This window comes from Ciona intestinalis, chromosome 8 (assembly GCF_000224145.3).
Source record: "Ciona intestinalis chromosome 8, KH, whole genome shotgun sequence".
Classification (NCBI taxonomy): Eukaryota; Metazoa; Chordata; class Ascidiacea; order Phlebobranchia; family Cionidae; genus Ciona; species Ciona intestinalis.
Window position 1 is genome coordinate 1,334,412 of NC_020173.2, and position 26,355 is coordinate 1,360,766.

General features: G+C 41.1%; 1 long non-coding RNA gene across 1 annotated transcript; it reads right to left on the reverse strand.

Annotated features, from left to right (window-relative positions):
* Positions 1 to 1,728: 1,728 nt before the first annotated feature.
* On the reverse strand, positions 1,729 to 22,607 carry LOC113474410. The gene is made up of 3 exons (XR_003396074.1): positions 22,597 to 22,607; positions 6,426 to 6,429; positions 1,729 to 2,264 (listed from the first exon to the last, which is right to left on the reverse strand). It is a non-coding gene; the product is annotated as an uncharacterized LOC113474410 (long non-coding RNA).
* Positions 22,608 to 26,355: the final 3,748 nt, after the last annotated feature.

Sequence of the window (26,355 nt, forward strand, 5' to 3'; positions counted from 1 at the left end):
CCGGACATTGTGTATTGTGATGGCGAAACGCAGGTGTTACAATTTGAAAGCTGTTTTTGGAAGCTGGTGTGCCAGGAACGGTTTAATTTCTAAGATGGCGCACTGCCATACTGAAACAGCTGCTTAAGTGATGGCACAAAAAACGAGGATGTCGTACTGTCAAAACCGTGGCTAAGTATGTACATCTACACAAACGAATTATATCGACTTGAATTTATTGCATAATCTATCACTTTTTAGCTTAGAGCTATTTTAAGACCGCGAAAGCCTGCTATGTGATGGAATGTTAGGATTTTACTGTTTTATGCAGAAAACACAATAACTGCGATTTCGAAAACGCCCCGTTGACGTACTTGACTCTACGATCTGTAGTTCAGTATTTAATTTTCGTCCGATTTTGTTGTGTTTCTCGTAAAACAACATTATAAGATGGTCTAAACCAACACTCGAATAGATGGGATCTGCGCGTGGGGTAACACTGAGCTTATAGCGTATGATTTGTGCATTCTTTGCAACACTTTTGGCGGCAATTTGGTAATGAAATATTTACCCTCAGTAAAATTCTTGGCGGAGATGTATATATACATATACGTCTTAGGTCCAATTCCAAAGCTTATACGATATTTTTTAAGCATCGAGTTTAAGTCAACAGGTACATAACAAACAACAGAAAGCTGCACTTAGATTAAGTGTTACATTTTTATTAACATTTTTATTTTTATTAATAAAACAAGTAATGTCTACTCTTTCGGAAGCGAAACTAAACTGGAAATTACGATAGGAATCGCCAAGCGCTTAAAACCTCTGGGTATAGCGAACAGGTGCGCCAGTTAAAGCAAGTCGATCTCGGGCGTGATAAACGTACTCTGAAAGAGTCGTACACACTTGAGCTAAGCCAACAGCTACACAGGACCTTCGAATGACTCGACCACGTTCAAAGGCTCATAGCGCTCTGGGAATATTCAACGTCGAACGGGATGTACGGATATGTTGTACGCCAGAGTATTAACGCTCCTTTTCAAGGTCTGTCAAGCGAAACCCGCGTACACAACATTTAGGAACTGGGAGTGCTGTATGCCATATTTATCTACAATACGTAGCCATGACCTGACGCACCCATTAGTTTTGGTATCACTGAAGGACGCGAAACGTAAACGTTTAAAGGGGCAGACTAATTATTTAAAATTATAGTAGGTTGGGGTAAGATGGTACATGTTCCATTCTCTTTTATTGTCCCATTTGGTAGGAAACGAAGATAAAACACGATAAGCTAACATGTTATATTATGAGTTAAAGGTATCTCATGTTACCCCACAGTACTATATATTATTAGCCTGTCATCCGAAGTTCGTTGCAATATTACTTAAAAATAAATTGTCACGTACAATACTCGTAAGCAGCCTCTGTGTTGCGGCAAATTAAATGTGAAAGCAGCATACATCACAGAGCGGGCATTTCCGAAAGGTCGCTTTTGCGTGAACGCTTTCATAAGCGCGTTTCCCGCTACGCAACCTACTGTTTCTGTGCGGAAACTTTACCTTTATAAATATACACGAATACTGTTTGAAGATTAGGAAATTTAATTATTTAAGGGAAAAGCGGTAAAATGTACCAGGGTGAATTAAACATAGGCTTTGCACGCGAAAATGTTTGTCAAAATTTCGAAAGAACGGCAGAAAAAAATGTGAGAAGAAGTGCTGAGAAATTGTTTGAACTAGTTCATGTTACGTTTTCATACTCTACTGCGTCACCATAAGCAGTTAAATCCAGCAGTGCAGAATCGGTATGTTACCTATAACCTGGGAGCAAACAGATCCAATGTTGAGATAAGAAGTCGACACCACACACCGCGAGTTTGAAGGCTATTTAGGCTTGTATTTGTACATGTACCCGCGCTTATATACCGCATGTAACGATGCCGCGAATTTAAGTAATGTTCGGAACTCGCCGCTGCTGTGTCCAACATGCTATTTTCAGTCCTCTGATTCTAAAAGGTCTGTTGATGCGCCACGGGGAGCAAACGGAATATTTCGGGCACTTTCGCTGGGTTAGTCAAACATTCCAACTTACATTTTCATAACACGCGTTGGGAAAGCGAAATACTTCAACCGATTGTTGTGTTTAACAGGCCCGACCGCATAGTGACAAGGGTTTTCAATTTAAATACTCCGTATAGAAACAACCACCACTATACGCTACCACAGTGAAGTTTTTAAGGCACGAGGATAACACCATTGACGTCACACGACCGTGACGTCACACAACTCCGAAAAACGATGAAAATCTTAACAAACAGCTAGCTTTACACGTCTTAGCGCCCTCGGCTTATGCCATACGAGGTTGTTGGTGCAGTATACCGAACTGGTTATAACCGCATTAAGCCAGATCCACGAAAGTCGACAGTGATATCCATCGCAACATAACCTCGGTATATTTTAGCTCGCCCGCAGTTAACGCCTTGCTACCACATCGCCGCCTTTATCTCCAATACGCTATATACAGGCCTAAACTTCCATATACAAAACTCTGGATTGTATTTCTGAACATTGATACATGAACAGTTACAAAGCTGACATGCGATGCTGCAAAGAAATATGGCTCAACCACGAAACACAGCACAGCAGGCCTGCTGGATAAAACCTCCCGTTTTACAAGCAAGAACCATCTACATTCTTTACTACAAGCTTAGCTGTCATCTCGCACTATCCAATTACGAAAGTGTCAAGCTAGCGAACGGCCGAGGTTTTTTAAGTGGGCTGAATTGCTCGTCCGCACGTCCTCGGCTAAGTGGCTTTTCGCCGCGCTGTTTCAAAAATCCGTACAGTGATAAGTCGCAGTAATGAAGTGGCTTAGCGATGTTCGTTTAACTCGCACACTCCACGTTCTCCGTAAACCCAACTGCTCTATAATGCCCCTAAATCACGTTGCACTCTGTCCGATGTGAAGCTATATTCGCTTGGACAGCGTGAAAACGCCAATTATTAGTCATACATGACGCGTTATCGACATTCATTGGAATCCTAATCCATTATGGTCATACCAAGAAAAGCTAATTTTAATAACCTTTGAAACACAGACTGCCCGGTAAGCAGAATTCTACTTACACTAATAAGTAAAGCAAATATCGGCTAATTACCCATGACAAACGGGCATGCTTGTTGTACGCAACCTTTCATACCAGGGTAGCATTGCAGCAACACAAAGGAATATTGTACCCTAACTAGGCATGGGGTAATGGTTTATTTAATTCTGTTATCTCGTAGCGAACAGCGTGAATGACATTGTGTAAATTAGCTTAGACATTAGGCGGCCGCTGTACTAGTATGATTTACGAGCTGAGGTTAAGTGTGAGGTGGTTAAACTTGGTCTCACTGTGGTTTAACGGCGCTCGACTACAGCACATTAATTACACGAGGAATGGTTCTAATTTAAACCTAAGTTTCGTGGCTTTTTGCCTTGATAAAACCAAAACACGTCTCACAGGTGAACTTAGGGTCGAACATAGACAACTTATATAAGATAAATTGCGCAGAACTGTTGACAAAACTTGTCTTTCCAGTTCCGCTGGCCGGCAAAGCAAAAGTTCTCTTATCTTTCAGAAAATTCTTAGACAGCGAGGTAATGAATGTTTTTTCAACCAAAAATTGACAGTTGGTGTCAACAACTTGGCTTCTGTGCGAGCTTCAGGTGCTAAAGCTATTTTCTCTCTAATTATTATCTGCATCTCATACACGGTAATAAGATCTCTAGGAAATTCCTCGCGTTAAACAAGAGCGGTCACGAGAAAATATGCCGCTTAAGCGCCAGGCGTTTGAATTTGGATTAATTACGGTTACGATTACATGGACGTGCGGCTTCGGTTTTCAGAAATTCGTTATTTGTGCCGCTTTTAGACTAAAGCGGAAGCCCCTTGGATGGTTAAGCCGTGAGAATAGCAGCAACTATGCGTCTTGACTGGAATACTGTAACAAGTTGTTTCCTGAAACTGCGTGACGAACGATATTGCCTTACGAAGATACCGTACAATATTCGAACCTTATCGAATCGAGTATCGAATTATAATTTACTGTTCTGATGCTTTGGGTACTCAAATGCGATTAAAACACTAAATGATGGTGAAAACAAAGAATATACCCCCTTCCACACCTTTATAATTGCCGGTTATAGTAGTTGAATGCATGCTACAACATATACGAGCGGAAAAAGCCAAAAAGATTTCACACAAGACGGATTCGGATTGCGCTTGAGGCAATACAACTCGACGCGATTTTTATAACAACATGTCTTTTGTATACGTGGTTTGCCGGCTTTGAAGAAACAGCTTGATGCTTGATCGTACGATTTCACTTTTTGCGTGGTATCTGACGGTGTTATTCTACGCTTTTGGTAACTACCACACACGCGATGAAGCTAACCATGTACTGTATTAGCGACAGCACTACACATTCGATACGTTTTAGAAAATAAACAACACAAGTGCTAAGTTTTTCGTGTGTGTACATCGACAACGCTTTAACTGGGTGAAAGTGCCAAAAAATCAAGTAAAAATAAGCGGCGAGTTACGGGTCTGTCGCCTGTTTATGTACACATAATATGTCGCTGTTATGTCTCGTGTTATGCCTACGAATGCCTGCACGCACTGCCTAACTGTTTGCGCCCGGCTGCGGTGGTCCTGGCTGGGCGCCCGTGCCCTTTCTCACTAGGCTTCGGTAAGTATCGGCACGGCACGAACGAGGATTAATCAAACCACGACGACCGCCTTGTTTAGCGAACTTCTGCGGGATTTGAGGCTCGCATGGCCCGCACGAAGTTTGTCTCAACGCCCCGAAATAGCAGGTTTCCCAGAATCCAGCAACAATGGAATGCCGCGCGCAAGATTGGCCAGTTATCAGCCGGTCTAATCCCAGTGTTTTGAAAGCCTTAACGCTTAGCACAAGCTAACACGCAACCCACATTACAAAACGGCACTATATGCTCACACGTACGTAACTAAATTGGACTGAAAATAACATAATCTCCCAAAGTCCTTTCGATACGTCCGTTATCCTACCGCATACACAGCAAATGGCGATCAGCTTAAAACTTGTAGCCTGAAAACAAAAGCGAATTATTGTCCGCAGCTCATTACGGGAAACAAGAAAATTTGAGCCGAATCCGCTCTGCTGGAAGCGGTCTTAACACTAATGCTAGATAATATTGTTGTTCTACTTAAATTTCCCGCTTACCAGTCGGGATTAGACTTGAGGCAAGCTTCCTATCGGAGAAAATGCTCTCACTGAGACCTAGATCTAGCTGACTAAAATGAACACGACGTAAATATTTACCAGACGCATAAATTCTTTCATTCTACATAATCAAGAGCCGGTGTTGGTATACACAAACAAGATAGCCAGATATGACCTGTTAATGAATGCCGGCTAATTAACTCAACTAATGTGTTACACAAGCCAAAGAGGGTACTTCCAATATATAATATATACCACTATACCAAACTAAAAACAAACATACACGAGACGGACTAAAATACCTACAACGAAGTGTTGTACTTTTGAATGCTATTTTTAATCTAAATGTATCTCTCAAAAGGCAAAACAAACACAGCTAAACAGGCAACAATGCGAACACCTACAGCGAAACATAACGATATACGGTTTCCTAGCACTTTACAAAAGAACCTTACGACTTTATACACCCTTACTTGCTACCATTCTATTTGCGGCTATCCGCAAAAAAACTAAGTCTCTATCTAGGAAACAAAAGTAATTTTGGCGATGCACAATTTCGAACCGAAAGGTGTGCCGAAACTCATTTATCACAGTTTAGAAACACAGGCGCCCGTACTGGACAGGCGCTCAACCAAAAGCGTGGAAAAACGCAGTCATAAACCTCCTTTTATTTCTCACTCTAAATTATCCTGTTTCTTCCTTTCTCCTCCACCCCACCGCTCCTCGCCTTGTTTCTTTATTATCACGCCCAGGGGAGCAATTAACATTGGCGGTGACCGGGCCATGGCAATGCGAGCCAGGAAACGCGGGACTTGGATTCAAAAGAAAAACCAAAATCCAATTCCCGACTTTGCTTATCAAATCATAGGCTATAATGTCTCAAAAAGGGCTTGGCAACAGATCAACCAGCCATAGGTATATAGTAGACTCATTTTTAACTCAATTAAACGCCTTAAGAAATTGACACTTCACCTCTAAAGAGCTGTACAAAATTTTCAAAATATGACGCACCAAACAGGCTCCCAAGCACAATGTACAGATACTGGAAGCTCGCCAACGAGTTAAACTGCCAAGTTTGATTTAAATAAAAGAAAAACGACGACCGAGTTACTAATTAAATCGCAACCCAATGCTAAGAACAAAGAGAAGATCCGTGTTTGGATTTAGCACATTATGGGTAATGTTTGTGGAACGGTTTACCGACCTTCGTCGCATCTATTCTTAGAGGAAAGTGAATTAATTATTTCTAACCGTAATGAAACTTTAATTACATACAAATTTTAAATTTTATGTACGGAAAGGTTGTAGGATTTACCGAATTAAGGCTGTCAATGTACGTGTGAAAATCGTTCCCGTTTAAAATAAAACCTTATTGTCAAAGCTGGTACAATAAGAACGCAATGCAAGTGTGCAAATTGGAAAGTTAATTGACGACCCCTTGCAGTGCAAAGCACGTCGAACACGGTGCGCTGGATTACGTGGAGGTGATTCCACGGCTTTCAAGTACCGATCCTTTGATGGGTGCCGCCTACAAAGCGAAGATTTAATGCGGTTTGTATGCAAAGCGGTAAACCCCGTCGTCCGCGCAAATACGCGAAGCAAACCTATCTAAGATCCCTTCAAATAAGAATACGACTGAAAGTTAGAGCTGTATATACGTATCAATGCTGTTACTCAGTGGTGCTGCAGAGGGCAAGGTGTCCCTTGGTGCTGCGTGTAGACCACAGCAGTTGTTTGGTTGGGATCTCAGGGAACGGACGTGCGGGATCGTGTGCATCATTCCCAAGCGAGGTGGCATCTATTAAACTGGTGCGTGGTCGTTAACGTCTATTTATACTTCGTGCTGATTCGGCGAAGCTGTTTTCGTCGTTTTCTTGGCTCAAAGTCGATTTTCTACGACCTTGCTGCTGGGCGACGACCGCGGACAAAACGAGGACGGTAAACCGGCTCATAACTCAGCCGGCCGTCAGTGCTGTTGAATACACAGATCGTTTGTAATGGACGTACGGTCGGCGACAATCAACAGGCTAAACAGACGCATCGCCGCCGGACCTGTAAATAACCGAATCTGCATCAAACGCTGGGACAACATGTACGAGCGAATCGTTTATGATCTCACCCCTTTTATCGTACAATCTTGTGACGCGAAACTATTGTCCACTCGTTTTCACACAGTTCAGTTACACTGAAGGCTATAGGCACGTTATGCGTCATGGGTCGAAGTGAGTTCTATGCGGCTAGTCTGTTGACTTGGCGCGGTCGGGCGCGTGTCGAACGAAAACAGGCTTTAAAAACTTAAATTTTGCTCCGTCTTCATGGCGTTATTTGCCAGGTATACCTGGACACAATGCGACCACTTGCATTAGACCAAAGATGGTGTTTGCTGCCGCTGAATCAAAGGCTTTGCGTGCTGGCAACGAACCCACTCCCAGCTAGTTTTACAATCAGCGAAAACATCTGGCGAAAAAATGCATGACGTGCTGGGAACAATTGACGATTGACAGGACGAGAAAAACCGCCGAAACTTCCCAGGAATTCTTAAGCAAACCGTCAGCGTACGTTGGCAGCATGCACACTGCCTGTCACTGCAACAACAACACCGCATCGTATATAACCAACACGTAAACCTGCCAACTCTGCCATTGTTAGCAAACGAAATTTATGCGTTTGGGTAGTAGAGTATACAGAATACACACCTTGGCTTAAACCAATGGCATTAAAAACAGGAACTGAAGACGATAACAAGGTTGTAGTGTTGTATACTGTTATAACTCCAAGCGTACGTGAGCAAGCGGAGACAAAACACTCGATTTCGTAGTTTAGCATGTAAACAACGCTCTTCAATTGCGCTCATTGGTTGTCAACGTATAATGTCATGTGCGTTTGTATTCTTGTTTACCAGAGCTAATGGACTGCCCACGACCTTTGTCCGCGATCAAATCCCACGATTACTCATAGCAGGGCGGATGATAGGAAGCTAAATATAGCTGTTTTTGTTTTTTTGCAACGATGGAAAAGGCAGCTTGTAAAAACAGGAAATGAACCCGAAATACTCTTAAGCAAGTTTGCCAGAAAGATCCGGGCAATTTAGGTTTACAACCGCTACGGTGGGCGAGTGTACATCTGTCCCGCGATCGCAAACCACATCCCGTAGCGAGCTCAACTTTCAATTACCTCACGCTTGCTCTATGGACGACAAATCGCATTTATTGCCGCGGAGATAACGGGCCGCGAATGGTGCTGGAAAGAGCAACGACCGAGAAACGGCGGCGGACTGGCTGTTAAACAGATCGCTCGTAACTCCACTGCACCAAAGTCGTTAAACCTTACCAGACGGTTAACGACTTTAACGCGAAAAAGGGCATGGTAGGGTTGGCCAGAGGTCGGGGGGTTGGGTAGAAGCTACAACTCGAGTTAACGACCCGTGTGTGCTTTGTAAAACAGTCGGAACAACTAAGTTATTATTTTGTCACCTGTTCGCTCGTCGGGCTGCAAGCAAATTTCACGAAGTGACTGCGTAATACGGCCCACGGTGATTACTGTAGTAACTGGACTGCTTGAACTCTCGTTAGACCGCTATAAAGGTTGTAAAATCTTGCTTCGTTTCGTGGATTTATAAAACGCCCGTGTCCACTATATACCCTGATGCGGTAATTGGGAGATTGAGACTGGTGACCCCGGGTGACCTCGGCTGGCGATTTCAGGATTATATTCGTAAAACGGTTTGGTCGGGTCACTGACGTGAAGAAAATGGACAAAATACTGCAATGCTCGGTATGTGGAAAATATGCTGTGGTCTATCAACCACGCTGTCTTGTTGTGGTTGCTAAAATATTAACCCGAAGACTTCGGCGCGACCTGGTTCGGACGGGATGTTTCCGAAACACTTCGAGTGAGTGACGCGGCCTTGTCGTTGGCATTTCGTCAGTGTATGCCCGACACATGAATTAACATAACGAGGTGCTATGTTACAACCTTCAAAGCGTTTGAAGCAGCATTCGGTGGGTGCGGAGCAATTTGTTGCCATTTACTGCGCAAGGCTACACTGGCAGACGATGGATTAGCTTCGTTGGCAATAAAATTGGAGAAGAGTTTGTTTGCAACAAGACTCGAAAGATGAAAAGTAGAGGCAGCGTCGCTCTGCCCGCAAGGTAACGCGAGCTTCTATGCACACATGCTGCCCGCACTGGCTTGTATATTCGATCAACGTACTCACCACCACCCGAACAGCCGCAAACTGTTTTCACAACATTGTGCAATAGCGCTGGGTGTATATGTTCGCTAATTTAGTAACACGGGCGTTAGGTTATTTAGTAACACGGGCGTTAGGTTAAGCTACGCCCTGCTGGCTACAGCGAGCTTATTTACTTCGTTTCACCTGCAGATGATGAGATAGAATGCCGGGCATTCCGGGGCACCGATAAACTGCCACAAGTCTAGCGATACCGATAGGTGAGAAAGGCGCCGACTGTTCTCAACACCGTGGTCCCGTATATGTACATGCGCACCAGACACATCTGATTAAATGGGAAACTGGAGCGTGGGTCAGGGCCGGAGCTCTTCCGGGCTATGGACAAGCGAAATTCGCCACATCACGTTTTCGCAAATAGATCAAACGCTCGAGAACGCATGGGACAAGAGATCACCTATATTCCGACACCGCGGTAATCGCATTATCCACCTTTATACACAGGTGCGACGAACGGCGGTCACAGAAGCCCGGTCGTTACTACACGCAGAGAACAGCAATTAATAAATTGAAATAGCCCAAGCCGCGAAAATGCGCGAGTACATAGCGGTTTCCATGAAATACAAATTAAACTGACCGAAAAACGGCCACAATGGATTTTCCCTGCCCAATCTCGCTCTTTCTTGTCAACTTATGCGGATATTTAACCGTGACACCATGCCCTTCTCACTACCTGCCCAATTCTGTAATACGCGGTTAGCATACACTAAAATAGAGGTATTTTGAAAACAAGCTGTTTTTCGTGTCGGAACGTTTATAAGTCAATGCCGCAAGAATCGTGTGTTCGCAGTTTCGAATCTGTTTTCAACATGCTACACCCTTTAATTACCATCAACACGGCATCCGCATATTAAAACCACAGCACCAAATCATAGTTCGACTAAACAGTTCCAACCGCCTATTATGGAGCCTTAATGGGACTGCGGCCATTATATGTACAGGCCCAAGTATTGACATATAAACGACTGCGCCTATTTACGAAGTATGTGATCAACAACATTTTAGAAATAGCGTACGCTAATTATAGGCGAAACTTAATTTCTCTTCTCCTTTCCAGTATCTTGACTGGATCGAGAAATTTTCGCGATATTTTTTGACGCGATGTCGATTCTGGTTGTATAAGGCGTTTGAGATGCTTGTGCGTCACTTGTACCTTATCTCGGTTATAGAAAGGGCTTTATCCCGCCCAAGAGCCACACATATCTTCTCATTAAAAGCAAGTGGGGTACTTATCTTTAGATCCACACAAATCCGTTGAAAATACAGAGCCAAAAGCACATTTTAGCGCGCATGCCGATGACTATATATATATGTGCATATATAGTCGCAAATGAATTATCGAAACCCTCAATAATATTTTCGAGCTGCTTCAGTGCACGACCTCAGCCAAACAAAATCTGCAATTAAACTCGCATTAAAAAGCACACGACCGCAAAATAATGATTCAGACCCGTCTTCGGTTCAAGGCCGGGTTCGCATAAGATGTCAGGCTGAAACCCAATGATCGAGATCGTTACGGAGACTTAACCTTACGACGGCGAAGATTCGTTTGCGGATTAATGAATTGGCAGCGGTGCAAAACTAAATCTCAGTATCAAGGCCTTTATGTATCTGCGCGGAAACTGACTGTTTGGTATAAATTAAGAATAGATTTACGTAATGGCCAGGAGCCAAAATATTTCGACTAAACAGCACGAAAATATTTCGCTAACAAAGGTATACCGCCTATAGGCGTGTGATGTACAGACAGTGTAATACTGGTGCCCAGGATTTCGTCTGGTTATAGCATCGCATAAACATTCAATCAGCAATTTATGCTTGAAAAACATTGGCCCTATTTGCGGCTGCGGCCTTTTTAAGCTTTTAATTGTGTAAACTGAATTACTCAGTCGAACTAACCGTTAGTAGCGCAAAGCATTATACACTTTGTGCTGCTGAAATTATAAATAGTATAACAAGCCGGCTTACGAAGTAGGGCCAGGCACCAGACCAAGAAAAAACACGGAACCAATTCGACGTCGTTTATCAACAGAGCTGACAGCTAGGGCGGGATCTTGCATGTCGTCCAGTGTAATCCTGCTTCCCAATGCCGTAAGCAAGGCGCCAATGCTCGGAGCTGTTTACTAAACAGAAGCGAAACGATCGGGGTAATGACCGACCACGGACCGAGGCGCCAGCCATTCGTATACATGCACGCGGGCACCGCCAGGTCCAGCGCTTTAGAAACAATAACAAGTTGAACACAACTGATCCCTTTATAAGTTCACTGAACTTAAACCACCTGTTTACGGTATAGCGAATCAAGTGGAAAGTGTGCCTCATAAACTAACGGTCTCCTTGCATTTTACTTGCTACCAAATTTTCAAAATAGAACTTGCCTGTAGTAAGACGACTCCTCAGAGCAAACAAGCTGAGAATAGTGAAGCTGGCTACTAGTCTTACTGTTGCGTTACCACGTGCCATAGTATACGAGCACGGGGCGATCCTTTGACCAACGCTCCGTTTTCGCAGATTTAATTCGGACGGTAATCGGCATCGCTCCTAATCTGCGAGGATCTGGGTCGACAAAAGAAAGCATCACCCGTTCTCTAGTTTCGGTAGCTCGTTTCGCGATAATTAAAAAGGTGGAAGAAAAACGAGCTTCTTTTGCTGAAATAGAGTTTACAATGTGCTTTAACGCAAGCGTATTGCGAGTTATAAATAAATCGCCTTTGAAATAATGTTCAATCGCTATCGTGTTTTGTGAATGGAAGTAGCGGTTGGAAATGAGGTAGCGATCGCGCCCGCAACGCCACAAAAGGTGTATAGGCGCCCGTAGGTATAACCAGCGTCCTCGGACTAACAATAGGGACTCAACACGAAAACGAGACGCACAAAACAGAACAACTCGGTAAACAAAATCAATCGATTAGAGAGGACGGGATACAATAGACGGGAGGCTTGAATAAAAGTGTTAGTGTTCAAATTGTTATTTCAATCGACACCGTTTCACACGGTTACAGCGAATCGTCCTATTGAGCGACTCCGATCGCTGTGAAGCTAAAATGCGCCCCAGACGAAGCAAAACTTTTGCGACGCAGCTCACACGTACCCAAGCTGCATCCCAGTCTTGGAAAGCGAAATTACGATTCGCCGATGTGAAACTAAAGCGGCGACAACTCGCTGGCGTTATGTTACGATTTAAATCCGATCGTAAGCGCTGGTAACGGATACCGGTCGCGGGATTTGCCCAATAATAGTCTGGGTGGTCGTTTGAAAAGGCAACCGTGTTACTGAAGCCAGGTGTAGGCATTGGTTAGCATTGTACTGGAAGTTAGGACAACGACAGCTGCGTGGGTTAGGGTTACACGACATTTGTTAAGCGACTTCGCGCCAAAATCGTTTGCTTCCGGCGCCTTATCCATTAACTATGGTCGTTTGGTTGATACGAAACATGAGATGGATCAGAAGACTCCTGTTTTACAACGACCTATCTAAACAGGCGCGCAAAGCAAACGGATGATCAATCTCCGATGTCATCCAGCTTGAAACCACCTTGTTGTTTTTATGAGAAAAAAAATGCTGTAGAGTAGTGTGGGGTAAGATGGGATACTGTTAGCACTTATTTCCTGTTTTTTTGCTGAATATATTTATAACAATTAACAGCGCTCTTATAGAGTCACGGGCCAGAGTTATGAATATTCTTCCTTTACCACCAAATGCGACGTGAAAAGAGATTAAAAACATTTCCCTCTTAAATTACCCAACTTACTATACGTAAAGCAAAAATTTGTAACTAGTCCAAAAAAGCTGTTTGTATTAATTAAGAAACTAAGCGTGGTCAAGCGTGTTTGCAAAAGGAAGCACAAACAAGTGACATGATATCAAGCAAATGCGAAAAGTTGAATTTACTCGCGAGAAAAAGCAACAAAACAACAACAGCAGAAAGTAACCATTATTATTCTATTTACATTTATTTTTTATTATGAGATATCAGTCGTGTATTACATGCAGTAGAAGTTGCTGTGGTTATTCTTGCTATTCCAGAACATTTGGGGTCACAAGCTGTATATTACTGGCCGATAGATTGGATTTTGGTTTGACCCGCGGTACAATGAAATGAAATAATAAATTAATGCGACAAATCTGTACAAATTGATAAAGATTGATGTACACAAACATAACACGTTCAAAACTAAGTGTTTGTTTATGGTTTAACAGCATTGATCGATTCGCGAGAATGACCTATGTCTAATTGAATTCAAAACAAACGATTAAGACACGTCTATATAAAACATATCGCATTTCCTTGCGTAAAGATACGAACCCATCGTTCATGCTTTCCCACTAGTGAAATAATAAGAAATGCAGTTTGGGCAAATCTTAAGTGTTATAAAGGGCTAACGCGCGATCGCATTTTGTATTTACACATCAGAAACGGGCGTAAACAAAGTTTTTGTGCACTGGCACTTACGACGCCGCCGCGACACTTGTATACTGTATATACGTGCTGCTGAAAAAAGCCAGTAAACATTTCGTTCGCCAGCGAACAATAGCGGACTAGTAGGTAGGTATACATATAACATATACAGAGCTTTAAACAAGCGGCAGATGTGAACTGTTGTTTTCCACAACGTACTGACAATTAATGTGACAGTATCTAAACAGCCACACAGCAAATGATGCTCGCTTTTGTGTCAAAACAAAGGCTTATCAAAACACAAACCGTCGTTGTTTACTTTTGGCGTCAGTAACCAAATCTGCAGCAATAAACAAATGCTTACTAGTCCAAATAAACTGCCAGTTTTCCCTTTCTGACTTTTCCAAGAATTGCAACGCAACGTTTTTCTCTCTGAAAAGTGACCTGAAAGTGCTTGTGCTTATTTAATGTTCACTGACATATCTCAAGAGTCTTTACCTGGAGAATGAATAGCACTACACGCCACTCAAGAGAGGCATACAGTACTTGGCCTCCGAGGTCAAGCCTGCTTTCAAAGCCGCATTCGTGCTCGCTAATATGAATATAATAGTCGTACAGTGTAAAAATAAACCAGCTTTTGATAACACAGCAACACCGCATTTAGGGGTAAAGCGAAAAGAGGCTATTAACTGCTCTTTTCGTTCGACAAAACGGCTTACTGCTCTATACCTTTTAGTTTATAGGGTAATAAGTTAACGAAACAAAGTTTAGAAGTGTAATTTGCGGCGGTAAAGCAAGTCACCTTCGGCGAACTAGAACCGTAGGCACCTTAATTGTACCAGTCATGAAATACACGCCCGTATTAAGCTTCAACGACTCTAAATTCGGCTGTTACATTGTGGTTAGCGTTTCTACGAGTGTTTAATTGTGATGGTTTAAAACATACAAAGTACACGTTTAATTATAGCCACTGGCACGAAACGAAAAGGTAACTTATAAAAGGTCTCATTAAAAACATGAAGAAAATCATAGCGACGACTTTCCATATAGCCACTGTCAAGCTGTCCAACCTAATATATAGAAAGTGTGTAAGTTTGGACAATTGAGATATTTTGACTCATTATTTCGACTGCCTACTTGACCCGACTCGAAGTGACCACGAAGTATTTTGTTTCTAATGACACACGCCAGAAGTATCAGCTTGAACTCGTGATAACCCTTTAGTTTTGGGCCAATTTATTAAAAACGTATTGTATAGTAGGGTGGGCGGAGAAAGGACACCTTTAGCTCAGAATACCTAAATATCCTGATCTTGTTTTAAACAATTAACAACGCTCCATGGGAGTCGTGAGGATACGGTTATATAAATCTTGGATAATCTTTGTTTACAACCAAATGGGAAGAGAAAATATAATAAAAAGGTGTCTCATTTTCCACCACCCAACTATATAATTCTGTAAATATTTGATGATTATACTAGCGAATGGGCCCTATTTTACCTCAACCTACTACACTTGAAAGGCTGTATTATATTGTCCAACACGATGCAGCATATATGTGCTCCTAACTTGATAGTTGTTTGCAAAAGTATAAACGTTGCCAAAATACAGATTTATGAGTTTGCAGTCTAACAATAGCATTGAATTTACAGCATGGCTGGTACCATTAACGCCATTACGGCGTTTGGAATGGAACACGGTGTACCGCGTATCCATAACAGGCTATAAACTTATAAATGCGCACACATGATGTTAGGCAAACGTGTAAAACACAACCTTGCCATTTATGGAAAAGTCACGATGCTCCCTTTACAGTTAGGTATGCCATAAAAACGTCATACTGCCAGCACTGCGTACTTGAACCAGAACACGAGCTGGTGGGGTGACGTCGCTTTTTCTATTAACGAGATTCCCAACGAATCGTAAAAGCGAAATTAAATTCGGTAAGTTACGACTTTTCTGTTTGCACAGCTTGAAGTTCGCCGTGTCCTCAGTGGAGCAATGTTTGCTGCTGTTTTGCGAGGAATATAGCTTCCGTTTATATTGGTTTGTTTGAAAAAAATTTACTTGGGAAGCCCCACGAACGATTCCGTGTTTGGACAGTAACTAAGAGAGCACATTTTGTAGCTTTACATATTGATGTAATAACGTAATGGGAGTTATGGGTAAAAGTTCGAGTAAAGTTCGTTTCATCTTAAATTTCGATGTGTAATACGTCATACTCCAATTAAACATTTAAAGAGCGCACTCAGCCGGCCGTAAATCGAATTGAAAGCAAATAGCCTGGACTTTAATTTTAACGGTGCAATTTCTTTTTTCTTTTTGCTACCACATTAAACGCGCTGTCGTAAATTTAAAGTCGGTTTTAAAATGCTAAATTCCGTGAACCAGCACGCCAAAAATATGATCGATGTCTTCAATTTCGTGAAATTTGAAGCGAACTTGCAATATTGCAGCCCCCGTTTTATATTGAAGGGGCTCTCTAGCAACGACCTGCTGGGCCAATTGCTTGAATGAACGCGACTGTTTTGTTTATATTGCTTTACATAACTATCCACGATTAATAAAACATCGGGGTGGGCAATAAACTGTAGACGACCGACACGCCCAATTAAGTCATTTAGATCTGCCGATATGCGTCTGCCAAGCTATATTTTGCCAGGGCCGTCGGTCTGGACTTGGGGCCCAGACAACCGGGCTCCGCTGTAGTTTAATATCTCATGCTTTGTTTCAAGCTAATGTATTAATAATGAGGCGTAGAATGAATTCGAATTTAAGTGACGTAAACAAATGATAGAATTAAATAAAAAAACACCGGATATTGCGGGCTGAGAGCTGGAGTCGTTATACGGCACTTGTTGCTATTTCGCGGAAATCCATTTTTGGAGATATAGAAGTTGTTTGTCAGCAGTCTCGATGGTAAACAAAGATGTGGTATTACAACTTTTGCGTTGTTATGTGATGTGTGACGTCTCCGCGGTGATGAAAACCTAAAAATGCGAAAGACAAGCGCCGGGAGAAAGATGGCGGGTGCGAGATCGACAAATGAACCGGATTAAGACTCATAAATCTTTCAGTGCGATCAATCTGTCAAAACACAATCCATGTGATTCCACCGGTACACTGGCGATAACAGACAAAGCGCCCGTTGTCGATTTGTGTTTTGCCGTTCAAGCATAGCGTTTGCTGGCAATTGCGGTCTCAGTTAAAAAGATACAATCTAACTAAACCAACGCTTATCCGCTTCAGGATTCGAACGGCACAGAAAGATTACCCCCAATTTTCGGAACCCGATATCTTGGCCACGCTCCTCTGTGACGTCACATGAATGACGCTTATGACGTCATAACCAGGGGTAATAGCACCAACCCGCCGTCCTTACGCCTCCCGGAAAGACAGATATTTGTACGCGAGCGGGTTTAGGCTTAATACTATAATAGCTTCCGAAAGGCGCCCACGTCACGGCGGGTGGGGTCGACGGTATAGGCGGCGAAAATAATACACCTTTGCGGCAAGCGGTATGTTAGTGAGGTCTATATACGGTTTTCCATGGTATACCACAACAATACATGTTTCTGCTATTTGACGTGTATAGTTCCATGAACGATGCTAACAAACAACTTGACATATACGAAGGAATTGACATTACTTAGAAGCAAGCTACAGCCGAAATTTTGGTTTTCGTTAAACGTGTGTGGTTTATCAACACAGAATTATTTATGTCATAAGACGCTGTTCCAAAACGACGCACGGGCGGTCATATCACATGTCACTTACAGTTTTGTACAACATTTGCGCCCACTTACAATACAATATCTTGTAATAATCAGGAACCAGCCACCTGCATCTGAATCAAATCTATAAATTTGCCGAGAGGTTACGTTACACTAAAGTTTATACTTTAATGTATACTAGCAACGATGCCGGAGACTGACTTACACACATCACTTGGCGAGCACGTATTTTACAATTTGTTTTCCGAATGACGTAACCAAATATTCTGGGACGACTGCGCGCCCGAATCACAGTTTGTCTAATCGCTTTGTATTTAGATTGATCATGAGCAAAATATGCGGCTTAGATACGGAAAAACAACACGGCGATACCGGTAATGCTTTGTTGCTGTTCAGCAGCGTAAAAATCCGTGTTAGGATGACGTCATTTTTAGTTACGACAGGGATTTCCCATAAGTAACTGTTATAGCCCAGTTGTCTATAGCGATAGATACGTAATAATATATACAGCGCGTTCGTTGCCATGTGAGCAGCAACGTATTTCGAAGCATTGTTAAAATAATTGCCTGGGAACGCGAGTACACATCAGTCACCGCCGGTATTCCTGGAAAAATTGGTTTATTTCCGTTTTGTGAATCGGCACAATCTTGCCTTGCTTTACGCACAGCCGACCACGATTCAAGATAAATTATGTGTATTTACTTGCGCAGTAAAGTAGGCAAACAAAATCTTAATGATGAATTTGCATTTTTACTGGAGCGCTTTTGTTAAGAGCAATCGCAATTGTAATTGTAGAAACAATTTTAATTGCTCACGTGAAACATTTATTACCGTCTTTACAATTGAAGCACTCGAGTGCCACCTAACGACAGTTTATCAAAACTTAAAAAATAATTCAACAGAAAGTTATACGATTTGTGCTGCATGGCAGCGACATTGAACAACTATTCATAATACATATTTATTGCTGTATATTAGTTTTCGGAGTCACCCATTTCCAATACAGATATAACCGAATTAAAATAAAATACTTTTCAGATTTTGCTGCATAAATCTTACCAAATAGCAATTTTTATCAATCAGTAGGTATTTCAAGGCGTGGTAGACAGTTATGTTGAAAATAGGTTTAAAGGTTGGGGTGGTAGTTACCTACATTTTTATCAAAATTGCTGGTCACAGGCGGAGAGGCGAATCTCGAACGCAAACAAACGTAAATCGATAAAAAGGGAAAGTGAAAGCCAGCCAAACTGTGCTACAAGGGTCTAGCTATACAGCAGTGTGAATGTGCTTATTTCAAGGGCCCTTAACGCCCATTTTCGAACAAGGCGGAACTAACTTTCTGGTGTGTCATATATATAAGAGAATACATCGTGTTACTTTTAAACTAAAAACAGCATGAATTTCTAAGAAATTTATATAAAGCTTCGTAAACAAGTTTTTGAAAAAAACAACAGAAATTCTTAGAAATTTATAAAAAGCTTTATAAAAACATTTCCTTAAGAAGCTGTCTACGCGGAATCCTATCTTCGTCACACAAACGAGCGATCTGTTGCCTCTTAAATTACCGAAAACCATCATAAGTCATTCTCCTTTTACGATGTCATTGAAACCTGTAAACGGGTGGGAAGTCGGCAGTGGAACACATAATTTACGTCAGGGTAACGCGACACATGAGATTCCCATCAGAAAGCGTCATTTTCGAGCAGTTTGTCCGCATTAGTGGTTATAAATATTCATAATTCAGTACGGATTACCAGGCCGGAACATTAGGGTTGGAAAGCAATACAACAACAAAGCGGGGTCGATGATGGACGAGGCCACAGTTCAATTTAAACTACTAAGCAACAAGTGCAATGTTACAACATGCGTTGGGGTAAAGTGGGCTTCGGAATTTCCGCCCAAAATAACTTGACCCTAGTGATAAAAGGCGAGGGACACGTCAGAGCTTTGAATGATAACTCCAAGTTATCAGTCAGGATCTTTCAGAAGAAAAAACGCAGAAAGTCAACAGCAGATCTGCGGATTAAACACCGCCTGTTCTACAAGGGTTATCAATCTAAAATAATAGACCGAGGCCGGGTCCCTGTAAAAACAAACACTCCATTACGGTGACAAGCCGAACTCGCTTTTGATCGCGGAACCCAGCCGAATCGACTAATCTCGGAATCTGATCGGGACCACTGTTTTGAAAAACTGGAATCCGCACCGGTTGTACAGTATCTTGTCGACGCGGCCACCCAAGGCGGAAGCTCCGACGCTGCGTATTATCGTCATGCTAAGCTGTCATTAAACTCGTATTGCGCGACCTTTAGGTTTCCGGCTAGCATCTGCTTAGGCGCAATTTGGAAGTGGTCGGGCAAATACAACTCTTTGTCTCGACTTGAATTCGCGTTTTTGCTGTCAGACGAAAAGTTAGACATGGAACTTTTAATCACAGAAGCAAAACTTTTAAGCTGTTTTTTAAGGGGCTTTTTGGTGTTATACCGTACTGATCGACTAATCTCAATTCAGAGCCACCTTTTGTTTTACCGGTGCGTATGCAGTTTGCAATGCATGGCGGGCTTATTAGGTTAATCAGTCACTTTTGAAAGTATAGTCATGGTTAAGTACAGTATTATAATAAGCAAACCTTCATCAAAAGCCGTGTCTTATACAATAATTAGCACATTAGCATGCTCAATATAATATCTGAACAAAATACATATTAAACTTACTAAACATGTATTTTAAAACTATTATTAACTGCAAATGCACAAATGTCATTGTATTTTACGAATGTAATAACACCTTTTCTTGTTTCACCAGAATTAACTACCTGCAGCTAAAACTACTTGGCGACACCTAACGGTACTAAATACCTAAACTCTGTCAAAAAACAAAACAAGTTTTAAAACTCGAAAATTGCCCCTGCTCTTACACCACTGTGCAGACAATCTTTGCACAAAGCTGAAATAAAAAGACCCTAAACGTGCACACCGCCAGCGCACAACGAAAGTTTCAGACACAAAAACACCACCTGTCAAAAGCCTTGATTTGCTCGTATAGAAGGCAAATAAAAGTCCAATTTTGTGGTAATTCCAAAGCAAATATTCCGAGTTTTGAGAGTGGATTCGGGCGCGTTTCAACTTCCCCGAACATTGACGCGACGACAAATAATGAGTTACCTATTATTTCGCACAGCACGAGCTGACAAACATACACTACGTTCGCGGGCGCCAATATTTTGACTTTCTAATGAAATTTTGTTGACCGTCTTTGGAATGCGGTGGGCACACAGTTTTGACAACAAAATTCGTAAAACGACATCTGATTGGAGTTGGCAAACATTTTAAAGGGAAGCAGTTATAATAATTCAATATTTAGAAATTTGTTTGCAAGAATCTCTGGCCCTTTATCTGGTGTTTGAACTAATTCGTTGGCAAGACAACTATTGCATTTAACTAAAATGCTGACGAACTAACAGGCGACAGCGCTGCAGTCAAATGCATAAATATTTTGGTAATTAAGATTATTCATACTACACTTATTCTCAGTTTGTTTTATAGTTATAGTAGGGTGGGGAAAGATGGGACACCTTTTCATTGTATTTTCTCGTCCCATTTGGTAGTAAACAAAGAACATTAAAATAATTATAAAACCGCATCCTCACCACTCCCATAGACTGTTGTTAATTGTTTAAAACACGATCAGAATATATATATGAATATTATGTACTAAAGTAGTCCCATCTTCCCCCACAGTACTATAGCATTTGTTTTAACGACTGTTGTCCTTCTTTATTTTTGAGCAAAAATGTCAATCCCCTATTTGAATGTTACTCGCCGTTTAGGTCTATATACAAGCGGACGTGTTTTACCACCGACTAAATTGTGTTTATTAATAGCATTTGTTTTAACGACTGTTGTCCTTCTATTTTATAAGCAGAAAAATGTCAACTACATCACCCTGTCTATTTATACGAACCAAGAGAGTGTCTACGTATCCGTTTACGTCAACGAAATATGTCACTTTTGTCATTTGGAAAATATTGCCTATGACGCACCAACCGTATACACAAGAAAACTGCGTCATCTTAACACATTCAATTGGCGTAATGCGTGTTATATACGTAATACTTCTTCTAGCAGGTACATGGTCTACTTTTAGCCGATACGAACAATAGTTATACCAATCAAACAACGCGCTTTATGGTTGCGGTTGGAGACGCAAATAACGCATTCGACCGCAGTTTGAGAAAGCAAATATGACCATTTGGTGGTTTGGGGCCTTTTAATTTATTTAGCGGTTATTGTCGGCGAGTTAAAAGGTGTTTGAAGGAACCACGATATCTAATTGTTAAGCACGCATTGGGCACATGTCATATGGTGATTTAAGGTGAAGAAAGGGGCGAGAAGGGAGTGTATTAACACCTTTTTGTGTTAGCATTAGTGCACTGTAATCAGCATACAAAGTTTTAATTGTGACTAATTTCTAAAAATAATTTGGGTTTTTAATAAATGTTTTTTAAATGCAAACATAGTTGAGTTGATCCGATCTATACTCGTTTCCTCAGTAAACACTAACTTTAGCAGTTCTAAACTAATCCGACTTGGTAAAACCAAATGTTTCGTCATGGTAACTCTTACTGCAAATACATCATAATCACTTCTTAAAAACTACAGAAGAAATTTCAAAATTTAGATTTTAATATCTGCCAATATCCAACACCGCAAACAACGCACGATAAAACTTAAACCGCCGGGTGGAGTAAAAGAGTCAAATCTTACCCAACTCCTCCAAATAATTCTGCAACATGACAAGTCCATTATGTTGAATGAACAGTTGTATATCGCTGTTATATACTACTTTTTGCTGTTTTACAATGAATTATTTAACCTCTAAAATAGAAAACTAATTTGCGAAACCTTCCATACCGCATTTTTTTAAGATGAGATATCGATTACGTCACTTGAAATGAAAAATTAACACAATACGAAAATATACAAAGCACCTAAAAGCAACCAAGCGATCTTTTCGTATTTTCGCAAAACAGGTTTCATATTCCTATCGTTTTCTCATTAGAATAAAATAATATTTTCTTGAAAATTTTTATTGGTTTTATAATCTACATTTAAAAAAAAAGAAAAAAAGAGAAAAGAATCGTTTTAGGAAAAAAAAAAATAAAACTTTTTTCCTAAAAACGAAATAGATTCATTCCTAAAAACTGCCGTAATTCAGCACACGTTTTATAACACCAAAAGCTGACGTTCATTCTACGAAGGTTCCCTAGTTAAGTTTACGAGTTCATAAAACTCTGCCAGGGGTGATTGATGTATATAGCACCTCTCAACACAACGCTTTTACTCCCCTTTCAATGCCTCATTTTACAGTTTAATTTTTATACACTAAAAAGTATAATGTACTTTTGTATAGAACATATTTAAAAACAATTAAATATCGATTCCTTTATGGCAATACGTTACATGTAATATATAGTAGGGTGGGGGAAGATGGGACACCTTTTCGTTTAGTTTTCTCTTTCCATTTGGTAGTAAACAAAGAACATTTAATGAATTATTAAACCGTATCTTCACCACTTTCACAGACCGTTGTTAATTATTTAAAACACGATCAGGCTATATAGATATTATGTGTTAAAGGTGTCCCATCTTCCCCCACTCTACTGTATATATACATTATAATATTTTTTTTAAACTGTATTATTCACCTTTTCGACTTCGCTGCGTTTTTGTTTTGTGCGCCAATATAAAACGCTTCACAAAGGTAATTTTTAAGTAAAACCGAGTTTTACTATAAGAAAAAGGGCTAGCAACGTTTAGAATAGCCTACAAAATATGCCAAGTACTGTTACGCATACAGAGAGTGCTGGGACATCATGACCCATTACCCAATCCGCTCGCACAGCCATTTTTACTGCTTAAAAGTCGAATAGGAAATACATTAGAATGCTGAACACATATACATACCTCCACTTATGCAAAGTAAAGCCGGGACAATTTTCTCTGCAGTTAAGACACCGCTTGCCGTTCACAAAGCCACTCAATGCGTGGAACTGTAAAAATCGAATGGCAATAATTAGAGAATATATTTATATATATATATATAGTAGGGTGGGGGAAGATGGGACACTTTTAGCACATAATATTGAAATATCCTGATCGAATTTTTAACAATTATACAACGGTCTATAGGAGTCGTATAATTCCTTTAATTGTTTTGGTTTACTACCAAATGCGACAAAAATAGAATAAAAAGGTGTCCCATCTTCCTCCACCCTACTATAGATGTTGCTTTTACCATTTCCTAGCCATATCACTAACTTACAGCATGCGTTTGACCTGATAACAGGTTCTTTATAGGGGTACGAAACACTACTATATGATATTGAACTCCGACGATGGTGTAAAAAGCCCATGACTTATTATTGACAAACAAGTCTAATGTGTCGTAAGTTGATGAACAAATAAGATTAGCGACACGAGTCCATCGGACATCTCGCCAAAAATGGCGAAACGTGATGTGCCGAGTTGGCCGTTTATTTTGCGACGCGGAGATATTAAAATACGGGCAACAAAAACCGCAGCCAACGCCTGGGTGTTTTTCTACATGGAATTTTCGGGGAAAAGGACCCTGTCTCATAAGCTTGGGTTACGCAATGCTGTCACGCAGAGGCAGCAGGCACGGGTATGGCTACGTCACGCCGGTAGATCGCACGATAAGGTGTGTTTGAAAACAACTTAATCGACAGACGACACTTAATCCTGTGGAGCATCTGCCGCAGCAACACGCAGATATTTTAGGCACTTCGTGGACACTAGTCTTACTTGCAGGTAATGAAGAGACGGGGATGCAAGCAGGAAACCATGTTTTTCTATTACAATTCTTCAAGAATATCGATTTACCAAGGGCCTTAGCGCAGAAACGAAACTCATATCCGAATTGTAACCACTGCGAACGATTGTGTAACGCGTTCTAAATTAAGAAAACTAGCGGTCGGTAAAACCGCAGCTTCGACTGTCTTCTTCTAACAACTACAAGGTACCACCAGCAGCAGCACATATAAGACCGGTGTGCTGGGAGGCAGCAACAGCAGCGGTCAGGCTGCTTAGTGCGTCCAATTGAGGGGATTACTTCTACGTTGGCGACTCGGCGTGTTTTCAGGGATTAGTTAAACTCTAATCCCGCTGCGGACATCTTTTCGATTTGCACCGCCGCAAAAATAAGCTCATGACATGGGGCATGCTATAAACAGCTATCTCTCTCTTGTTTCCTCAAGCCTGCAGCTCGCAGTCGAATAAGTTCGACTTGCACTTCGCTACGTTTGTTTGGTGCAAGCAAAAACATAAAGGCTGCACGCTTTTAAACAGACTTTACCGTTAGCTGACATTTGCAACTCGGTTTAACATTTAAATGCAATGTTTGTTGTTCATATCGCAACGGTCGTGAGAATGGTCAAAAACTCACTTGGCTTTTAACCGCAGAAAATGCATGCCCTTATTGGGAGAAATAAACAAACAGGTTTTAACAGGTTTACTGGTATATAATAAGCAAAGCTATTTTAACCCAAGTCTAAATATAGGCTTATGAATTTCGGCTATCGTTCGCGAAATCAAAATACAGCTTACAAATTTAATTTCACACACCGATAAAGAAGAGTAGATATTTACCCCTATAATCGTGCCTTTCATCATTAAGAAAATAGAAACAAAAATCAGACCAATAAATCCTAGACATTATGTTAAGTTGGAGCCGTGAAGCACCTCTTCAAGGAGACTTCAAGGTTCGTCAGCACGGTATTGTGACGTCACAGGGTCTAATTGTCGAGGAGCATTAAACATGGCGGGCTACGGTACTTCAGCAATTTGCTAATCAAAGACTGTGTAATCTGTAATGTAATCTTGGGGTAATGAGGCATGCCTTGCACCGCATCAAGGGGCAGATAGAGAATCGCAACTTTTAAATACGTGTGGGTATTTGATAAGGGTCAAAAGTTCATGAGAATAGGCTGTATGTTTGCGTACCTAAAGGCAGCAATTGTATAGCCTTGTTTGCTTTTTAACCACACAAACGAGGGTATAGTAGGGTGGGGTAAGATGACACATGTTTAGTTCTCTTTTCTCGTCCCATTTGGTATAGTAAACAAAGAATATTGACAAAATTGTATAACCGTAGCTCCGCTACATATATACTATATATATTTTGTCAAACACAGTCGAATATAACCTTTTTAAGAATATAAACTATTACATTTACTGTGTAATAGCAATTGTGTAATGTGTAATATTTATTATGTAATAGCAAGCCCTGTACCAGCGTTTAAACATTCAAACTGGTCTGTGGTCTCCACCCAATGTAGATTACATATTTCAAACGCTAAACCGGTTTCACCGCAAATTGAAAATATAAATTAAATTTCTCAACACGCTACAAAACACGTATTTACCCAAATATTGGCTCGCTTCAAATTAAACGACCAACGTAAATTACATAAATACGGAACAGGAGAAATTTTAATTGCCCAGTAGCGTCTGAATCTTGTGGGCGGGAAAAACTGACGTGGTAACTTCAAGTTTTTAAGTGAAAGTGCTGATACGACAAAGTGTATTGAATCAGAAAGCAAATAAAGGGATAATCGAAAACGTTCATTGTTTTGCACTATTCCCTATGGGTTAGCGATTTTAAACGATTTTATTTCGTGCTTTAAAGGCGACAAACGGTCAAGTACTGTTCATCCATATAGAGTATCCTA